The following is a 20,438-nucleotide window of genomic DNA, read 5'->3' on the forward strand; positions in this document are numbered from 1 at the left end:
GCACATGATCACCAAAGCCACGACAAAAGAGGAAAAAGACTAATGCAAGATCCATCTGATAAATAAAGGCAAGCCACCTCATATATCCGGCTATAGAGCAAAAAGTATGAAAACTGAAGTTGTACAAAAAACCATCTGCTAAGCACATAAATGTATAAATACTGGAGAGAATTCTCACACTGACAAATTCAATGAATATGCTCACTTCCCCACTGCAACGTCCCGTTGGCTCAAGGAGGAACACCTGTCGTGTATCAGTGGGCAGAGTACTGAAATGATGCGAGCAACAAGCGGACCCAGCAATGCCATGCACGCACCAAATAAAGCTGCCTTTTTGGGGGTCAGAGGCAGCTGCTTTTATACTGTGTTTACAACACATGGCATAGATCAAACAGCTAAGGCCTTGAGCTCCGAAAATACCCTGCATGCATATTATGAAAACATTGTAGGAAAAATTCAGTGTGGTGAAGCTACACACCCAATTCTTCCTAGTGTGCTTTTGCCACCATTGGGTACGGTTGAGATGCATGGAAATACGCGAAATCGCATGGAAGTTGCACGCCGAGCGCAATCACAATGCAGTAGAGCTTCACCTTCTCCAGCAGATGCAGGCTAAACAGCAGCATTCAGCAAGGAGCATGCCAGCCTTTTCCAGATGATTCTACAACGTTCCTCAGTAAACAATGACAGGTGTTCTGGCTTGGGTGGCTTAAATAAAAAAAACATTACAAAACCAGTCTCCACAACACAAAGACCTAAAGGACCCAGTGTAAAGCTCAGTGGTTGGATACATCACTCAAATCAGTCTCCTCTACTTTGACACAATTCTGTTTCAAGCCAACTGGTTTCCTACAGAGTCACATCCCTCGGGTGTCAGCTGCTGGTGTCCCATTATGTCTGAACACCTGAAGAAATCTGGGAGGAAGCCTCTGTTCCAGCTATGCTCAGAATTACAAGTCCTGCAGTGACCTCGTGTCACCCCATCTCAGCACAAACCTCTTTGTAACTGTACGGTCTCATGGACATGCAAGCATGGGCACGGACAGGGGTAGCTGTTCCGATTTCACCATGGAATGCTTCAACACACACTTGCTCAGTTTGAGAGACCAGCCACCCGACGTGTGTAATACTGGCATGGTAAGGATGCCAGAATGTTCTACAAGAGGAGTCGAAAGCCATATTGATTCAACCAGCGAGGAAAACGAAGGAGGAGAGTTTCCCTATTTCATCTGTCAGGAGAAGATTAAGCCTCTAACTTGCCCACAGGAGGAACCACACTGGCTGAGAAGATGGGGAGTGCTTTTCAGACAATGAACTTTTCTAGTATATCTGCAGAGTAAGGATATCGACATTTTTGAGGGTGAAATACTAACAAAGCCAAAATTCACACGGAGACCAGGGCCTTTTTCACAGAATATGAAGTGAAGTAAAGAGCACCTACACACCTTCTCTTCCCTTCATCTGATCATAAATGTATAACCCCTGCACCTGGTTGAAGGCAAAGCCTATACCTTGGGGAAGACAGTGTGATGGCACAGATTAGGTCTTTCTCAAGCAGTCATGTTAAACCTCAAGTCCCCTTCCACTCAAGAAAAAGGTCTACAAGTTAGTTGCTAAAGGTTGGATTTTACACCAAAGCTGAAAAGAGCCCAGCTTGCTGCTGAGCAATGCATATGTAAGACATTTGATGTAATCAGATGGCTCCATGAAGATGTTCTTCAGGAGCTCTGAAAGAGCCAACCACAAGGCCTCTTAATGCCTTACTATATTTTCCATTATCTCCATACCTTTGGAACACCTCCATGTTTCACTGAGAGCATTTCTACCAGTATACTTACAGGTATCCTACATATACAGTTACAGTGGTCTACCTTGAGACACATTAATAATCCACAGTTTACAAACAGAAGCTGGTTTACAGCAGTCCTAGCAATAAAATATTTTACGTTTTTTTATTTTTGACTCAAGGACGAGATGTGGGAATGAGGACCAAAGTACATAACTTCCTCCAGTGGAAAGACTATTTTTTACCAACAGAAAAGAAAAATTCAACACTTTAGTAAAGGAAACATGCATTAAATCTCAATGCTCCGCAACATAAAACTGAAGTATGTGGTAGATCACACCTAACGGTGATGACAAGTGACAAAGTGAAGGAAAAGCTGCGTAAATCGACTTCGGAGCTGGAAATGAACCATGGTACACTGAAGGAAAACTACAGTCTCACTTTAAAAATACAAAGAATGTAATTTGACTCCCTTGGTCACCTCCACAAGTCCCCGTCTTCTTGACCATAAACCACAGGGTTATCAGTTCTGTGTCACACATCCAATAGCAACTGACTGAACACACACTCAACTGAAGATGTCCCCCAGCCTACAAGAAGCCTGGTGGAGAGACATCTTCCAGGTAACCAACCAGTTAATCCAGCAGGAACATGACCCCTGACCAGCTGCCTTGTATGTATGGTGAATTTAGGCAGGGTGTTAAGGAAAGTTCACCACCACGACCTTCAGAGCACGTTCTTCCTGGAGCCTGAGAAGAACATTAAAATGAAAATGTGAGTTAATTTCTGCTTTTGCCCTTTGCTAATTCTTGTTAGGCACTGGGAACTGAAGCCAGCATGCAAAGCGCCAGAAAATTTCCTCCGACAATTACTTAGCAAGGAAGTATTTTTGTGAATGGTCCACTGGTGCATATAAAGAAGGGCAAGCTCATATCAGGCTTTTTTTTTTTTACTGCCTTATGTCTGTATATCTAATAAGCGGTCGATGTCAGAGCTACACTTGACTGCTTGGAGGAGGATCTGACATCCATGTGACCTGTTTGCTTCCACTGCTAGTACAGCAATCCCCCGCTTAACAAAATTAATTAATTCCGGAAAATAGCGCAGATACCAAGATGTCAAAGCGTAAGCCTGTTTTCCATAATTTTATATGGTGAAAATAATGCATTCCCAGCCCACCCAAAAACCTCAAAGCCATTTTCCTAAACACTGTAAAACACCTATGTAACTATTCATCCGTAATTTCAGCACATTATAAAACACTTCATGATTATCAGACACTTAATGAGGTAATTCATGGGTATATTTCTAGGTGGTAAGTTTCGGAAACTAATTGTACATTCTTTCTGTCTAGTAGACGGCAACAAATATTCAAAAATCCAGTTGATATTAAAGAGAGAAAACCAACAGGAAACAGCCAATGGTAGAGAGGCACCAACTAAAATACTGCACTTCTGCTTCACTCACAGAATGTGCAAGTCAATTTTTTTTTTAGGCATGGTTGGATAAGTTTCATTATACTGATTTTTTTTTGTTCTACAAATCGAACGATAAAAAATGAGCACATCTCAGACCCAACATAATGTCTCCCCATTCCCTCTTCAGCACACATGGCTCCAAGATTTATGTGCACAATAATAAAAATGGTCCCACTAACAGACTGGCCTTCTGTCGAGGCAACATTCTACCTCCTGTTTCCAGGATAGGCTCCTGACACCAATGATCCTCCACTGGACAAGCAGTCATTGATAATAGGTGAATTAATGGTAGTGTTAGTTTTTTCTTCTTTTTTTTTTTTTTTTTTTTTGAACAGAACTTGAGCATAATAAATGAAAGGACATCTGCAGCAAGAGAACACATGTACAAAATCTCATCATTCGCCAATCAGCCACTTAAAAATTTCCCCAGCAGGACGGAGACCCTGAGAAGATGACCACAACATAACATTTAAACATATCACAAATAAAGCTCCATTCTAGACTGACCTTCAGTCTGCCCTCAGTCCTGCAACCAGAACAAACAGTAACTTTATGACTTACAGGTGGAAGTGACTCAAGTTAAGAACAGAGTTACAAACTGACTTGTGGTCTGAGATGCGTTCACAAGGTAAGGAGCCAGTGTAGTGAAAAGGAGCACGTAAAAAGTATACAGATGAGTTAAATGTCCTTAAAAGTCATACACAGTGCATTTGTCTTTGGACGCAGGCAGGCACACACAGTTTGAGCTGCCTTGGGTCCCATCTCTTCAACTTTCTTTTTCAGAGGCCCTGTGCAATTGAATTTTCATAGGTTCCCCGCAGCCAAACAACGCAGGAGGACAGCAGTATTGACAGGCCACGTCATTTGCCATCAAAGTCAAGGCAGCGTGAATGGGTTCCTAACGGCCAGAGCAGCACAATTCCACTTCCAGAGGGAATTCCACATAAATCTCAGAGCCACGCGTGCTCTCTGAAGTGCCAACAGGGGAGACGTTATGTCTAGTAATTAGGCTGTTGGGGTAATAAATGCTCGGTAAATAGTTCAACACAGACTTCTAAAAGAGCATGAGGGGACTCTCCGCTATTGGTGAGCAAAGCTCTGTTCAGATGATTTGTTTTATGCCACATATATAAAATGTCTTCCTGCAGAGTGCTCGCTACTGAAGGACCAAAATGCTCTGCCACCTTGAACCAGCCGGTCAGATTAATCACTTTCCAGAGACCCGTGGCGACAACTTTAAACCTTTGCCACGTGGCTAAAAATTCATAGGTGGCAAGACTTTTTAGAGAGGCGCAATTTCACACTGTGTCAACACTGGTGAGGGATAAATCCCCTTGTGGCCCCTAAAGCCACACCTATACAACTGCACTGCTGAGTGTGTGTGCACACACTATGTTGCACATTCTTATATTTGTCACCTCCACTACACAGTGCCACCCAATACCCAACATTCTTTTGGAGGTCAGAGGTGAGCACACTGCAGTAAATGGCCATGCAACTTGACCCAGAGGTTACTTATTGTAAAGGGTTTACTTACCATAACTGTTTGTAGGACCACATCTAAGCCTAGTAACTGTTCAACCAGCAAGAAGAATTTCCATAATGTTGTAATGGCAAAACATCAACATTTCCACATTGCAAAGTTGTGTGTGGGCATTCAGCACAAACTCTGCACAGCATCCAGTGTTTTACCTACAGTAATTTGTAAGCCTTAGGTGACGGATGTTATTCTAAACGGATTCTTTAACATCTGGGTTAAATACATCAGAGAGACACCATTTCAAAACACTGTCTGTTACTGAATATGTGCTAATGATCCTTTCTTTTTTGTCCCTATAAGCTCATATAAATGATTGCAAAAGACTATGCAGCCAAGTGAGTGATCTTCAAAGAAATTATACAAGGGGATATAAAAAAACAAAACCAGAGGACTTGTCTCCCAGTCTAGCTGCAGTATTTATGGTTATATTGCTGTCTATTTGGAGAGAGTTGGTAGTTTTCATCATGCATTCCTAAATACACAGAGCTATGGCTCTGCTTTGGATCCCCATTAAAACAAACAGGGGTCATGCTTCACAATTACCAAATACTGCATTCAACACAAGAGATCAGACAGTGATGCGAGTCTATTTAGAAATGTGGAAAATGCAGTTCCATTTGTTCCATCTGTGACCTCAAAATCACAGTCAACATGCATGTGGATGCTTCACTCTTCACACCGAAGCCGTGTGCTCCGAGTCACGTCGCTTGGTAAACAAGCATCTGTCATATAAATAAATGTAAATGGAGAAGGTGCAATGGCAAAGCTCATGGATGAATTTGGCAAAGTGAAACTGAAAGGCTTCCCATTTCAGGTGTTCATGTCCCACATACTTTACTGGTTGCCATTTTCAACAATTTGGCATCCTTAAAACATACTTTCAGGAGAAGTCTAGTTGGCTTTATTACAGATACTCTCACAGAAACCAATCAATCAATCAATCAATCAAGCAAGCATCAGCACCACAGTCCCTAGTCATCAAGTGCCTGAGGTTGGTATCATTATCCCCAGCTGTAATGAGGGAAACTACCCATAAATCTACACCCGTAAACCACTGTTAATGACCTTCTGGAAACACACTTCCCTTTTAAACACACCTAGAAGAAAAAGTTATGCGGTTGGTTGCACATTCTTTTCTTGTGTGCAAAACCAGGAAACCCCTTGTCCTCCCACCCACTGCCAAGAAACAATGACTGATAGGCATCTTAAGAAATGCACCTTTACATTCAATAAAACAAGCGTAACACAAAATGACCTTGAACAGGATGCTGGATATGAACACTCAGTACAGCAGCAGAAGGTAACAAATCTCCAAATAGAGCACTTGAAAACCAGAAATGGATGTTATTTTTACTGCGGCGAACATGCACCCATTCCGTGCGTTAATCAGAATTCTGCATTGTTGTTTGCTTTTTCACATTCTGCAGCCCAGCATGTGATTACTAAGCAGTAATAAATTGCCTGCCATATAGGGAGACGTGGTATTTGTCTGTCAGTATCAGCCTACTGTTTCCCAGCTAATATTCCTGGTTCTAGCAGTACAATAAACTCGATTGAAGAAACTGTATAAAGAATGTAAAGCATTGTTCCCCTTAACAACATGGGTACAAAACCCACCAGTCGGAGCCCCTGCGAGTCTCAGCTCAGCCCGAACCATGAATCCAGGCCCACAGAAAAAAAGTGGGCCTTAAAGTGAGGAGTCCTGGTGATGATGGCACAGACGGCATTTTGTGGAACATTAGCACAGAGAACCAAATGGAATGACGCAAATGATGCCGACAGATCCCAGTTGCGCTCGGTGACCAGTGCGCATCACGCAGAGTCCAAATGACAAGCCTGACTGGTAAATACAGACTTTCGCTGAAGGCCGCCTTACGGCCAGGATTAGAAGTGTGCCGTCCCAGATGGGTCTGCCCTCTGCCAATGGAAACTGTGGCCGGGTAAATATGCCCAAGGACCAAGGTCAGTACAAATTGCTTGGCAGCTGCTGGCAGCCACATGAGAACCGGGCAACAAATCACGGGAAAGAAGGGGAGAAGGGGGGGGGGGAGACAAAACCATAGGCTAAGGGAAATTCTGATGAGCTCAGGCAGTTGGGTATCCATTGGGGGGGCTGGCACTGACGTGGCATCATTACCCATTCAGTCCACATGCAGCATCAACATGATTCTTCATATGGGGGGTGGGGTTTCCACATTTCTCTCCTGTCTGTACCTCCAAAGGACTCAAGAAGAATTTACTAATGTTGTATTTCAAGTAATGGAGGGATAACAGAGTACATTTGTTTAACTGGTTTAGCTTTTCACCAAAGCAACTTCTATTTATATACCCACTTACACATATTGGTCATTTCAAACCGAGCAATTTAGGGTCAGTGCCTGGAAAATAGTACAGTAGGGAATGGGATTTGATCCTGGGCCCTTCAAGTGCACAAGGCAGCTCTAACCACTACACCACCTGCTGGTGGAAGCAGTGCATTCAAGGATGCAAGAGCGGAATGGTGATCCCTGTCTGGAGATGCTGATGATTAAAATTACGACACTTAAAGTGTTCACTGTACCAGTGAGCTACACCCTCTTCTATAACGGAGCTACATTACTCCTCTATGTCTGTGGAGAAAATAGGGAGCTGTAGATGCAGAGACAATGAAGGGGCTCAATGAAGCCCCTGGCCTGTTGGGAAGTGTTCCTTGAAAGAGCTAAAAAGAGAGGAAACCAAACTCCTTTACACCCATTATTCACTAAGGACTTCTGTGTGCGTGAGAAAAAGGTGCGTAGCCACATCTGATACCTGTTTTTTCTGTGGAGAGAAGAGAGTGCGACACAAAAGCAGAATGCACACATAGTAGGAGGCACACTAATGGAAAGCATTATCTATAAGTCTGTCACTTAAGGAGTTCACAAAAGGCAAGTTTACAATTCTGCAACCACACTGACTTCAGAGCCTGGAGGATAAGAGTGATGAATGCAGAGAAAAAAGGACAAGAAACAAGGCTTTTCACTGTGTCATTTTTATAGAATCACAATTAACTTACAAACAGAGCTAAAGGAGGCAAATAAGCTTGATCACCATAACTTGGCAGGAATAGCAGTGGGCCTGATACTGTATATTCTTACGGTTTTACTGCCTTCTCAGCTTCACTGGTGGTTTAGAATATTGTACTAAAGCGTTACTAACTTCATGTTTAAAAATACCACATTTTGCCATTTTGGAGATGATTACTGCCAATCGACAAACCTATACCCTATATATAAAGTCATTTACCATAAACCAGTTTCCTCAATTACCAAAAACTTTTAAAGCACTTTAGTTGAGGGTGGTGACTCAGCTGTCCCCCAATAAAAATGACAATGTGGAATTTAGCAGCCTCTAAATGTAGGAATTTCTGGGATAAGGTTATTCAAAACTGTAAAAAAATTAAAGGACAGTCATGTACATAAAGGCTCATATACCTAACTATGCACGTCTATCTGTACATCCATCCACTGTCAGTAACTGTTTGTCCAGCACAGGGAGGTTGCGATCTAGAGGCACAGGGTACACCCTCCATGGTAGAGCAGTTCATCATCGGGTGATCATACACAGCCATACATGGGAATACACTATGGGACACTTGGAGTCACCATAATAAAATTTTTGAATAATACATTCTATGGCATATCAGCAAAGCAGTAAAAATAAAAGCAGGCTACAGTCAGAGGTAGACTAAGAATTAGGGTTTGATATAGCTCATAGTAAATAAAACATGATAGATCTGCCAAGATGATCAAGAGGGTTGCGGAGGAGCACCAGAACCTGTTTGAAATGCGGCACAGGTGAAGCCGTCTCCCAGCTCTGACTCGCACCCTTTACCCTTAATCCAATCTCATTCCAAACGAAGCAATTTGACAAGAGCTTCAGTGAAGCACCTTGAGTTTAACTGGTGTTTGAATTGCAATGAAGGAACCTTTCGGTACACAATAGCAGAGTCAAAATGTCAAAGAACCTATGAAATTGGTTATCAGGCAGTCATTAAAGAGATGCGTATGTCACAGTAGAAAGTCAAATCAATGCTTTCAGATTCTAATGTGACTGGGGGGAAGCTACTGAAAGGGGACTCAAGGCAAACAGTTTCCACTATAAGAAAAAAGTCAACATAAACAGCCTTACACAGACAGTGAGAAAAGTACTCACTGTTCCAAGGGAATCATTTTCATGAAAAAGTGGTTCCCTCCACATTAGGATCCAAAAGACCTTTCCAGAGATTTCAGGAAAGACATTTTACATACTTTTACCCCACATGTGCATCCCTTGGAGCACTGCACTTCTACATATTTTGCTGTAACTAACTGCTCTTAACATTATTCACTTGAAAAGGAACTTCATTTACATTCAGAAAGCAGGCCTGGTAGTGTTTGTCATCTCCGACAAACTTTATGAGCAATAGTAAAATTTAATTCCCACAATGCGTTACAACTGCCGTAAACACGGCTCCCAAATTAGACTCCCACGGCACAGCGGCAAGCACTCGCCAAGCAGGCCCTGCACAGAACGTGACACGTTTAGCAGACCTCATGGTTTAATCCTGGCTTTGCTCTGCTCAGACCTGGGCAGCACTTTGGCAGCGAAACCTTCTCTGTACACAAGCTCACCCTAGTGACACAGCAATGGTGCACATGTTGAGTGCAAAATGAGATGGGGTGGAGGGTGCACACCTGCGTGGCTCAAGCGAGTAGCACAAAACACATATATTGTCTCCTTCAGACTGTTCTCTACCAGGGTTGGTGCAGGGCTCTACTCCTTACCTAACAGCACGCTACCTACATGGTGTGCTGCAAAGGAAACAGGACATGCTCTGTAGTTACAGTTTGCTTTGGCAGCCTCTCAGCTGGACTCGGGTGTGAGGGAGGGCAGGAGGTTAATACAATGGGCGAGTAGGACTTAAAACCTCACTGGCAGGGGCTCAGAATCAAAATCAAAATTCACCTGCGACTCAAGTCGAACGTGATGCGTTCTCAACTTCCAGCTGACAGACCACAGAGCAGATGCATCCTGAAAGTACAGCATGCTTTCCTGACCCATAAGCTCCTGAATCCTGTATGACTCAGTAATCAAAAACCGTTCAATGTATTTGCAAGGGTTCCAGCAGTATAGACATTTACACAATTGCCCTGTCTGGTGTAGCATGCATTGACATTTTATGAAAACCAACAAATTCACTGATATATAGCCATTTGTTATTAATAATCACTTGTCGAATGCAGATTCATGGTGGGGCAGATCTTATCCAAGGAGCAAAGGGTATGAGGTAGGGTACAACCTGAATGGAATGCCTGTCCATCACAGGGGAAGCACATGTGCGCACACACACAGACAGACACAAAGTGGAAATCAGAATCAGCAGTTCACCTGGAACACATCTTCAGAGAAACCAGAGTTCAGAAAACCCACACGAACACAGGGAGAACATGCAAACTCCACACACAGAGCCCCTGTCCAAAGTCACGGCTGAAGAGCAGGACCTACCGCTTCGCCATGCTGCCTCAGACAAAGAGTAACTCTTGGTATCTTAGTTGCTTGGTTGATGCTTCAATCTAAAGTATCGATTATTGCACCTATTTGCACAGCTCTCTAATGTTAATGCCAGTTCAAAGAGGCACAGAAACAATTAGAATAACAAACCATCACACCTCTGTATTTCAGCTAATCTGAACTGTGCGGCTGGTGGCAGCGGAACATGTGTTAACTGTCACGTTTGCTACTTTCCATGTGAAAAAAGATCCCCTCAAGAGGGAGGACATTCTACAAAATGTCAACGAATAAAGGATATCCAACCGAACAACGTTCCATTTTCTTCAGTACCTCCGTCTTCCCTCTGTGCTACTCTTCACCACCATCTGGATCCTACACACAAAGCAACCAGGGAAGAGAAATGATGAAAAGGTGCCATAAAATGTCACGCACGTTTTGAGATCCAGACTAAGTTTGAGGAGCTGGACAAGATGGCAAATGAACTTTTAAGTGGGTGTAGGGAATGGACAGGAAGTGGACACGAGGGTAACTGGTGCAGCAGGAAATCAATCATTGTAAAATGTTAATAGGGGGTCTACAGTCCCCGGAAACGTGCTGACAAAACCCGCAAGACTCAGAATAGTGACAGTTTATCTCTTGACACACTCGCACGACAAAAAGAAGAGAACGGTCAGGCTTATTTTGCAAGGAGCCTGGTAAGCTTTGGCAAAGCTCAATATCCATTTCTGCAGTATTGAAAATCATCTTGCTACTCACTACCCATCTGCAGCTATCGGTTGCATGAAGTTTGCTTCAGCACATGATGCGTTGGCCTTGGGTGCCAACGCATCATGTGCTGAAGCAAACTTCATTTTTTTTTTTTTTTTTTTTAAATGCAGCATCTTTCACTTTTTAAGCAGACCCATTTTGCATGATCCGAAAAAAGCAAACGCAGACCACTATAGCCTGTAACGCAGACTCCACAGCGCTTTCCTCAGTATCTTCTCTTGCTTGATATTCTACAAATAACAGAAAAGACCCACAGGGTCAATCATGTGCTACAGCAGATGTATTTCTCCATGGAGACACCACGCACGAGTAGGACATCGGTCAGTCACGACAGCTGTGGGATGCACGTTCCTAGTTCATGTGAAACGGCAGCTTGTGGACTCCACTGCCGCAATAACGGCTTAGTACCTTGCACTCCAAGGGGCCTGTTTGAATACTTCCATCTCCATCTTGGGACTGACCTGAAGGTACCATTGTTTCAGGCCAGGCAGACCTTCCAACATACATTAAAAAGGTAGCCAGAAATTGTAACCAGAAACTGGGTCAACCTTGTGCTTTTTCCTCTGGCTAAATGTACACCTCCAAATCAGAGGCTGACAAATTAAATAATAGTCTTCATCCCTGCCCCCGCTCAACAGCTCACTGGCTTCATTTATGGTATGGGCCTGTGATAAACGTCAAACAGGTGGCGTACGCAGCTTATGGGTTATCGTAATTCACATGCAGGCAAACCCCAGGTTAGAAACGTCCAACTGACGTACAACCTGTAGTTACGAACCACCCCCCGTAAAGCCTATTACATTAAAAATTTGAGTGACATACAACGATTCGCAATAAACCGGCACTACTTTGCGACACACCAAAACATTGCGCATCTAAAGCGGTTCGTCCGCACATGGGCACGTGAGCCCAAGGTAGGACCAAAATTTCTTTCTTTCAGTCGGACACATTGCTGTTACGTGTCTCATGTGCACTACTGTATTTGCCTATAATGTTTTGGTTTTTACCCTCCTAACCACGGCATGAAAGCGTAGGTGTGATGCAAGCGATGGTGACGCATCAAAGAAAACGATCGCAACTAGAACTAAAGTGGAAATAATAAAGCACTCGGAAACAAGTGAACCGCCAATGGATATTAAAAAAGCAAACATTAAAGTTTCTTTAATTTTTTTTTTTTTTAATACCCACACACACTCTTTTTCCCCCTCCTCTCTCTCTCTACTATAAATACTGTAGTAACATATCATTACATTGTTACATCATTACTATTGTTATATTAAAGATGTTTTAGTGTTTCTGGAAGTGTTTAATGTTTTTTTATGCACAGAAAAGTAGACCATACACTACAGTATATACTAAGACAAACATTTGACTGACAGATACTAACTGTACCTAACCGTTCCAACTTGCGTACAAATCCGACAAAGACTTAGGATCGGAACTCGTTTGTAATCCGGGGACTGTCCGTACAGTATAGGTTCTCTAAACTGTAATACAATCACATCTCAATGTCAATATATGTGAACGTGTGGTCCACATGTACCACACGTTCACATATATGGACACTGACACATATTGACACTTTTAGTTTGTACAAAAGAACTACAGAGATAAGTTACACAACTATTAAATGACTGTTACCCAAAGACACGTAGCTTCAGTGCAGTACAATCCCAGCAGCAGTCCCTCTCATAGCCAACCAATTGTCTTGGGACTCCAAATAACCACTTTTCTCAAACAAAGACTCCACATTTCAAGCACCGATGACAAACGTGTCCCAAGATCAAAGTTGTTTGGAAAAACGCTCCCTCCCAGAGCTGCTCATATTTATGCAATACGAGGGCACAACGTGTCACAAAAACTCACTTCACAGGCCATCAGCGCCACCGTCTCGGCGCTTTTCCGTCGCAGGGGACAAATCGTCATCCTGACAGCCTGGAGGCCTCTTGCACGCCACCATTTATCACGCCCCTGCAACAAGTGTCAAATAAGTGTGTCCAGAGTCTGCGTCCTGTCCTGGTTCTGAACCAGCGCCAACAAACGTGGGGAGACACACGGACGTCACGCCAACATCACAGCCTCGCGTCCAGGGGAAGGTTGTAGCTTTGCTGGGCAGAGTCTCGTCGAAAAACCACGACAGCTGAGGCCTCTGGTACCCGACGCAGTAGCGGCTTGGTTGGAGTTGCTGAATACCGACTTGACCGCAGGACCTCGCGCTGGTCAGGACGTTCACCTCAAATGTCAAACTGTCTTGGGATTCTGCCAACGCACATGAACTGACTGTCCTTAACCAGAAAGACGGAGACACCAGCTTCACTGATATGCGCAACAGCCACCAAATCACCCAGACAAATCCACACTAATGTACCGGAGTAGCATCTGGCCTCTATCCAGGTGCAGCTCAAGGCATAATTAATCAATCGAGTGTTGGAAAATTACAAAAAGGCCTGATTGATGCACAAATGAATGACTGACTCTGCTCATTAACATGTTCATAAAAAGATATCTTCAGGGCCACCCGCAAATCTCATCTTTTATTATGGGAACAGCTTGATCGCCGTGCACTCGACTAGGATCCTCGGCACACGGGCTCACGCTCACCTCGCACTTCCCGGTAATTCCGAGCCATACGACGTTAACGGTATCATTCGTTCAAAACACACACTACGTACTTCGCAGGAAGGTCCTGCCAAACATGGAGCGCTGCGCGTGGAGACCTCAACGCTGATCGAGTCAGGCTTCCAGCGTACGGTAGCACGAGCGATGTGGTTTTCATTTATTTAGCAGACGCTTTTGTCCAAAGCAGCTTCCTATGAACTAACTCCATGTAGTGTTATGAACCCACACACCTTATTCATCGTGGTGACTCACACTGCTAGATACACTCCTTACAATGGGTCACTCATTCATACAGCAGTGGAACACACACACACACACACACACACACACACACACACACACACACACACACTCTCTCTCTCTCCGTCACTCACACACTAGAAGCAACACGTGTGAGGTTCTGACCCAGAAGGGATTTCCGCTGGCTCGGCTCATGGCTGGAAGCAGGAGAAGCGTTGAGGTTTTACTCTGCCGTATACCACGTGGTAGCACCGAAAAGGCACGAGGAAGAAGACCCATGTTCCACTGGGAGTAAAACTGGTCAACGCACATTTTGTGCCTCTTGTGTGAAAATTACTGCTGTAACGTGTATGACTGGAAGTGGGACGGCAGGTGGCGGAGCTGTTAAGAGTTTCTCACCTTGTCATCTGGACGTCCTGCTGCTGCAACAGCCTCGATCAAGGTACGGATCATTTGAGAGTAAGGAAACCGTGCTGGGTAAATGAGCAAATCAGTGTAAATCACCTTGGACAAACGTGTCATGATGATGTAAGTAACGGTCAAGCATAAAGGAGGAAAATCCACATCTGTTTACATTAAAATTATGAAAACGAAGTGAACAGTAATGTAGCCAAGTTAAGAAAAGCCGCTGTGCTGTTCTCCAGCGCGAGGCACCAATTCACGTCGTCAGTCAGAGACGCAGCCTGATCGATCGGAAACGCACCGTGTTTATTAATACTGCAATATCACAGGGCAGCCGCGCGGGCTGAACGAGCTCTCAGGCACGAGGACGGCGCGGCGCAGGCAGGTTCTCCCTCTCCCTCTCACACACACGAGACCGGGGCCACGCAGGAAATTCTCACTCGCGCGCGCCTCACAGCCTGATAGTTACGCAGACGCGTGCGCGCAACGCCGTTTCGCGCTCTTTCCCGAAACCGGGCGGGAGTCCGGAGTGACGCGGAGCAACGACGACAAAAAAAGCTGAGCTTTTCTGACAGACTGACCGACGCTTCAGTTACCGTTAACGCGTCCTACCTGTCATGTGTGGCGGCGGCTCGCGGACTCGGCAGGTGATGCGACGCGAAATCCCGCGACACCGACGTCGCCCCTCAGCCCGCTACGTTAGCCATCCGCGCGCGCGCCACTAGTCTAAGGTGCTCCTCAGCGCGAGGTGTCAGTTCGCTCTAGTCTCAGCACGTCCAGCACCGGCAGTCTTACCTGTGGCACCCGGTGCGGCGGCTGCGCGCGCGTGGGCTGCTCCGCGCGCCTCCACCGCCGGCTCTGCGTGGAAAGGAGCCACGCGGGTTGGACGCACCGTGGGTGAAAATCCCGCGGAGGACGCGAACGCCGGCACCGCGCGCGCTCGCCGCTCCTTGAGCGCCGACTGGGAGCCGCGCGCGCGCTCACTCACTCGCTCGCTCGCTCGCTCCAGCGCCAAAGGAACACCCCCCTGCCCCACCGGAACGCGGAGCTCGCGCGCGCCGCTGCACCACTCGCAATGAAGTCATTCTTTTTCCGGTGAATTCGCTGACAAACATGAGACGGCACATTATTGCCCAAGTTAGTAAGTGCGGTTCTGAGCAGAAAATGGATGTTTTACGTGAGAGGGCATTTCAAAGACGGAAAATAGTTTGGCTGCAAATCACTTGCACGTGTTAAATTAATATTAACGTGCCACGAGCAGCAGGTGGCGTTGGGGTCACAGCCTCCGCGGCGGCTCTCGGTTGCGGTGCGGCTCCTGCTGTAGGACCGCTGGACCGCTGGTCGGGCTTCATTCCCTGAATCCCGGCTCTGTAAATGAGTTAATAGGGATCCTTCGCTTATGGTTCCACAAGCGCGAACTGTTCTGGCTGCAAGGAAGGAGATCATAAGCGGATGCGGTTCATACTTGTCCTATATTGCAGAGACGGAGATGAACGCGAACTGCTCATTTTATCCCCCTTATTATTCTTAATGTCACTGAGTGAGTGCAGGATTTATGCATGATTTTTTCACTGCTTTAAATCGACTTAGTTGCTAATATTGAGCGATTTCCTGGAAAAATAAGCTGCTCGGAGCATGAACATGTCATGTTGTTAACTGAGCGTCACCTTCCGTAAATTACACTGTTTCTTACCGTGTTACTGCTATATAGATTGGTCCCGGGGAAAATTTGTGCCCCCCCCCCCCCAAAAAAAAGGGTAATTTGTTCCTGAAAGTTGAACACCCTTAAAAAGCTGAATTCTCATAACTCGAAGATGTGCTTACGATTAGTGTCAATGGTAATAATAATGGATTCCCCAGTCCAAAATTGACACTTGTGTGCTAAAAAAAATCCCCAAATCACATTAAAATAAACACAATTACTGCAAAAGTTAACATTAGTTATTATAACAAGGCAATTTCCCTCCAGTGATTTCTATAAAATACAGTATGGCTGTCTTCCTGGGCTCATTCAGCGCTTCCCTACCTAGTATGTACTGTAAACTTAAATAATCCTGAACTAACTGACCCTGTACTGACCCTAACCTTTAATGTATAAAAACAGAAGAGCAAAGAATACATAAATCAATGAAAACGCGCACACACACACATTGTCTGAAACCGCTCGTCCCATACGCGGTCGCGGGGAGCCGGAGCCTAACCCGGCAACACAGGGCGTAAGGCCGGAGGGGGAGGGGACACACCCAGGACGGGACGCCAGTCCGTCACAAGGCACCCCAAGCGGGACTTGAACTCCAGACCCACCGGAGAGCAGGACCCGGTCAAACCCACTGCACCACCGTGCCCCCCCTCAATGAAAACAGTGGGGATGAATTCACACTCTGGACAGGTTGATATGGTGTCTCGCAGCACATGGCCGCCATGACTGGACACGGGTTCGATCCCTGCTTAGCTGTGTGTGTGTGTGTGTGTGTGTGTGTGTGTGGAAGGAGCCAGTCTGTTACACTGAGAATGACTGGAGGGAGTTAAGGGATACCTTTGCAGTGTATTTGCTGTAGGGGTAACTGCACACCTGTCATTTGGCCCTCTGCCTTCCTAAGAAAGCATCCAGATGTCAGTGTCACACAGCAGCTGGATCATCACTGACCTTCAGGGATCCCAGTTTGGGAGGGAATTTAGAGCAAGTCCTGCGGTGTGTCTCCACCATTTCCCTCCTGTCTTCTGTCTGCTGGCCAAGGGAATAGTTCCATGCTTCAATGGAGGTTTAATCACTTTAATATGCGGAATATCCTGCAGAATATCATTTCAGAGAAAGATCTTTCTTTGATTAATCCTTCATAAGGCCATGTGCCAAATCTGGTAAAAATCACTTGTTTTCCTGCATAAATATACTGATGTACATCAGTAAACTTGGCAACAAAGGCAAAGCTCCTCTAAAATGAAAGTATAATGTGAATAGTGAGGTAGATGTGTTTGTATGAATTAATTCTCAGTTCTTTTGTTGAATTTTATGACAGGTCCGCATGTAAAAATAGAGCATTTTTAATGAGAAATGTATCAATGAAGGACTCTGTTCAGCTGTAAGGGGTCACTGCTTAGTGTGCGTGATCATCCTTACATTCTTAAGAGCAAAAAAAGAAGAATACCCAAAATATCACAGATTATGTAATAAGAGATACAGTGAAGCAAATCCTTGGTTTTGAATACCCTTTAAAAGTAGTCTGCTGACTGGATCAAAAGGACTCATCTGGTTGCTCAAGTGCAGCAGTGCAGTTAGAAGAGCAGTCCTGTGTAGCGGGGGCAGTGTGCAGTTTTAATACACTATGTGTATCTTGGACAGCTTCAGACGCGTTCTTTTATGTTGCCGTGTTTGAGGGTATGACGGCGAGGGCGCACCCAGGATTTGTGGGAATGGCCGCCAAGTCCTCAGCGCAGCGGCTGGACCGTGATTTTACACTACTGCTTCGTGCTAGCCGCAGCGAGCTCCACGGGGGGCGTTCTCCATCCCAGCATCGACCACACGACAGCCCCACAGGCCAGGCCACCAGCAGCACAAGGCCTGCCTGTCACTTCTGCCAGCCCATGGGATCCATCATGGCTAATAAAGCTCATTTCCATTTCGCATTCACTCATTAAGATCAATCCTTATAAACAGGGCTCCTTTGAGGCCGCAAGACGCCATTCCATCTGTGACTAACAAATCTTATACAAAACTCCGAGCAAGAAGAAGGAGGCATTTAATTCTCTACTAATTCCACATCAGCCATTACGTAGGCATGAAAAGAATGTGCAGGTGCACAGCTCGCTGTTTTTAAAGCTCTGCTTAATCAATAAAACCATTTCAAAGCTCTCAGTAATCAATGAAGGAAAAAAATCTGTCCCGGTTAAAGCGAGAGTGAGACAATGCAGCGCCGCCTGGAAGAGCATCTGAAACAAGGCTGTGGGCGAAGGGTCATCCCTTGCATTGCATCACTCCTGAAACTACTGTAATTACGACCTAGAATTGTCTTGAACACGAGCAAAACTCTGGACCGAGGTTCGTCACGTTGGCCCATGTGACCCGGCGAGGGTCGCCGATACGAGAGCCGACAGCGCGATGCACAAACGAGAGATGTTCGCTGCTCCTCGATGACTCCGCATTACTAGCCACACTTGACTCCGGTTACGCCAGCGGGACTCTAATTACGAGGCTCATTATCCTTACTTTCTGGAGTCGTCGTCATCCATGTCATTTATTTAAGGTAATGGAGCAAGACAGCCGCTCAACTATGAGTGTGCTGACGCGTGGACGGAGCATGAAAAGTACGTGAAACATTGCAGACGAGTGGCGCCGTCAGTCACAAAGCTGAGCACCATCCTTTTGACACCTGTGCTCTTTGTGCTACTTTCACATTATTACATCATTTATTAGCTTCACTTTTTTATAGAATGCTTAACGTTGCTTTCATCGCGCAGCAGGGCATTTTACTGTGCTTCAGGAGACGACCTCTCTCGCAGGGGTTCTGGAGAAGGGAACTCAAAACCTGTGGACCTTTTACAGTGGGACTTACACAGAACTCCCTGTTGATCATGAGCCTGCTCCCGTCTCCAGAAAGTACTCATGGGTCTGTCTGTGAGGCTTCATTAGTAATAAAGTGATTGTATTGCATTGGCTTCCTATAGCTGCCCAGATAAAATTTAAGACCCTGGTAATGGCCTACAAATGCATCAGTAGAACTGCTCCCAGATATCTACAAGACCTGATCATCCGCTACACCCCAACCAGACCGCTACGCTCTTCCACATCTGCCCGCTTGGTGGATCCACGCACGAAAGGTAAAGCATGGAGGTTCTCGGTTCTGGCTCCGTCGTGGTGGAACGACCTCCCCCTCTCACTCAGAACTGCTGAATCCCTTTCCACATTTAAAAAGGGTCTGAAAACTCACCTCTTCCAGACTCACTTCACCCATGATATCTTAAATTCATATAAGGTGTAAATGTTCATGCACCATAACTTTAAGGTCATGTCTGGATAAACCTTTATACAGCTACTCCTGTAATGTAATGTAAATGTTTGTGTATCTCAAATATATATATATTACTAGGAAGGCGATCAGGAATCGTAGATGTTCGGATAAAGTTTTATGCAGCTACTCGTGTAATGAACATTGCTTCATATAGTAGAAAGAAAAGAACTGCACTTAAGAATCACACGTTTGCATCTGTCCCTCATTCTGCTAATGTAATATTGAAATTGTATTTTCTATGAGATGTACATCGCTTTGGAGAAAAGCCTCTGCTAAATGAATACATGTAGATGTAAATAAAGACCCACTGAAGGATGTGCTGTTACATCCCTTTTCAGGATAGAGTCCAACAAGCTGCACAACAGGTCCTTCTCAGCTCACTTTACAATGGCGTTAAGGTAGGATCTTGGAGTATTAAGTTCTCGCTGTACGTTATGCTGTACGGTGCTGTGAAAAAAGTATTTGCCCCCATCTTTATTTCTTGTTTTTATGTGTCTCATACTAAGTAGTTTTAGATCTTCAGACAAAATAGAACATAAGACAAAGGCAACCTGAGTTCACAAAGAATAGTTTAGAATTTTTTTTTTTTTTACTGAAGAAAAAAAATGTTATCCAATGCCTATCACCAATGTGAAAAACTAATTGCCCCTTTAAACTTAAAATCTGATTGTGCCACCTTTAGCAGAAATAACTCCAACCAAACTCTTCCAATAACTGGAGATCAGTCTTTCACAGCGCTGTGGTGGAATTTCGGCCCACTGTTTTTTTGCAGAACTGCTTTAGTTCAGCCACATTTTCGAGCATGAACTGCCCATTTAAGGTCCTGCCACAGCATCTCAATTGGGTTCAAGTCAGGGCTTTGACTAGGCCACTCCAAAACTTTAATTTTGCTTTTTTGAGGCATTCGGAGGTGGACTTACTCATATGCTTTGGATCATTGTCTTGCTGCACAATCCAGTTGCGCTTGAGTTTCAGTTTACAGACTGAAGACCGGACATTCACCTTTAGGATTTTCCGTAGGTGGGGGGCACGGTGGGTTGGGCCGGGCCGAGTCCTGCTCTCTGGTGGGTCTGGGGTTCAAGTCCTGC

At 45.0% G+C, this 20,438-nt stretch overlaps 1 protein-coding gene across 2 annotated transcripts in view; it reads right to left on the reverse strand.

Annotated features, from left to right (window-relative positions):
* Window positions 1-15,315, reverse strand: part of LOC108942194 (neuron navigator 3-like) — a 207,489-nt gene extending 192,174 nt beyond the window's left edge. The window contains exon 1 of one of the 2 annotated variants that reach the window (XM_029252127.1): window positions 15,140-15,315. The gene's annotated coding sequence lies outside the window, so the exon portion shown is untranslated. Of the gene's footprint in view, window positions 1-14,956; window positions 14,996-15,139 lie in introns of those variants that run through there. The other variant, XM_029252128.1, reaches the window with a different exon arrangement.
* Window positions 15,316-20,438: the final 5,123 nt, after the last annotated feature.

This window comes from Scleropages formosus, chromosome 5 (assembly GCF_900964775.1).
Source record: "Scleropages formosus chromosome 5, fSclFor1.1, whole genome shotgun sequence".
In the NCBI taxonomy this organism is placed as follows: Eukaryota; Metazoa; Chordata; class Actinopteri; order Osteoglossiformes; family Osteoglossidae; genus Scleropages; species Scleropages formosus.